General features: G+C 47.1%; 1 non-coding gene across 1 annotated transcript; it reads right to left on the bottom strand.

The window, feature by feature from the left end:
* Positions 1–279: 279 nt before the first annotated feature.
* trnad-guc (transfer RNA aspartic acid (anticodon GUC)) lies at positions 280–351 on the bottom strand. Its single transcript has one exon. It is a non-coding gene; the product is annotated as a tRNA-Asp (tRNA).
* Between the last annotated feature and the right edge of the window lie 1,489 nt (positions 352–1,840).

Genomic DNA, 1,840 nt, shown 5'->3' with positions numbered 1-1,840 from the left:
ATGGTGTTCCTTTAATTTTCCCACTTCCGTTGAAATGTCAATAAAACATTGGCGACGGGTTCTAATTCTTGATTTAGAATTGACGGCAGTGTCCATTATTCAAGAATGTCCGGTGAGATAAATTGACAAGAAAAGATTTCAACTCCAATACACTAAATGTGCACATTTATAGACTCCGGGAGGGCATGAAAACTGCACATAGACTCTCATCGAACCTGGGTCCCTATTGGTGAGGAAAAAATGCTGTCAACCACTACACTGACACAAAGCACAGCTACTCTCCCCGGCGGGGAATTGAACCCCGGTCTCCCGCGTGACAGGCGGGGATACTAACCACTATACTACCGAGGATCTTGCTGTGGGTCGTCTTTTTAAATCATGTTTTTATTATTTGGCCAATAGCCTTGTGTCTCGTCGTATCACAAATTAATATCGGAATGCTTCTTCACGTTGACGGTTTCTGCCTCTCCGGCTCTTACAGACAGTGAATTCCAGATTCAACCACCGACTGGCTGATCACGTTTTTTTCCTTACATTTACTCATATCTTTCTGCCTCGTACCTTCTGCAAACCCACGCGCCCCCATGGCGATCCGCCCCCCCCCATCAAGCGGAAACGTTTCTTTCAGTCCATCCTATCCATATCCCTCATTATTTGGTACATCGCAATCATGTCTCCTCTCAATCTCCTCTGCTCTAAGCAAAACAACCCTAGACTGTACATTCTCTCCTCATAACTGAAACTTTTCAGCCCAGACAATATTCTGGGAAATCACTTCTGCGCTGTTTGTATAGCGATCGCACCCCCTGCTGCAATGTGAAGTGCAGAAGTGCACACAATACTCAAGCAAGAGCCCACTGAACAAATGAAAGAAATGACGCTGAATACCACAGAAACTGATCTTTTCCAATAGTTTTTTTTCCCGTCAATACTGCTGTGTCCTTTTCCAAAGCCGAACGCTCCAATAACGCCTGGTTCATCTCAGTAAAAGCTGCTACGTGCGGATTGATTTCACAGCCACGGTATCCAAATGGATCAAGTGGTTTGACGGTCCGGTTGGTGAGATTGGAGCACGTTCACCCCGCAGCACAGAATGAACGGTGTTAATACAAAAGTGAGTGTTAGATTGATGCGGAGGAGCCGGTGTTGGACTGCGGGCGGACAAACTTAAAAACCACACAACACCAGGTTACAGTCCAATACTGTAGGTTTATTTGGAAGCACTCGCTTTCGGAGTGCTGCTCCTTCATCAGGTGGTTGTGGAGTATAAGACACGGAATTTATAGCTAAAGATTACAGTGTCATGAGACTGAGATCATATAGTGAACAAATCTAGATCGTTAAGTCTTTCATCTTTTTGAGTGAGTTTTGGTTCATTATATGTAAATCCCAGAACTTCATTTAAGTCATCTGACCTCCCACCTTAACCTGTCGACCCCTCCTCACCCACTCCAACCTCTCACCCTCTCACCAACCAATCCAACCACCTTGTGGCCAAACACTTCAACTCCCCCACCCACTCCACAAAGAGCATGCAGGTCCTCCATTGCCACACCCTAACCATCAAATGCCAGGGGGAAGCACACCTCATCTTCTGCCTTGGGACCCACCAACCATGTGGCATCCATGTGGACTTTACTATTTTCCTCATTTACCCTCCCCCCCCCAGATCCTACCTTCAAAAGTGGCACAGCCCTCTTGACCTGTCCTACCTGTCCATCTTCCTTCGCATCGATCCACTCCACCCTCCTTTCCAACCTATCGTCATTACCCCCACCACCTATCGCACTCTCAGCTGCCTTCCCCCCAGCGCCATTCCCACCCTGTTGGTTCACAAGCC

Source organism: Chiloscyllium plagiosum, unplaced genomic scaffold (genome assembly GCF_037043375.1).
Source record: "Chiloscyllium plagiosum isolate Xiang-an unplaced genomic scaffold, Cpla_swu_hap1 HiC_scaffold_46, whole genome shotgun sequence".
Taxonomy (NCBI): Eukaryota; Metazoa; Chordata; class Chondrichthyes; order Orectolobiformes; family Hemiscylliidae; genus Chiloscyllium; species Chiloscyllium plagiosum.
This window is presented reverse-complemented; position numbering and strand designations above follow the sequence as displayed.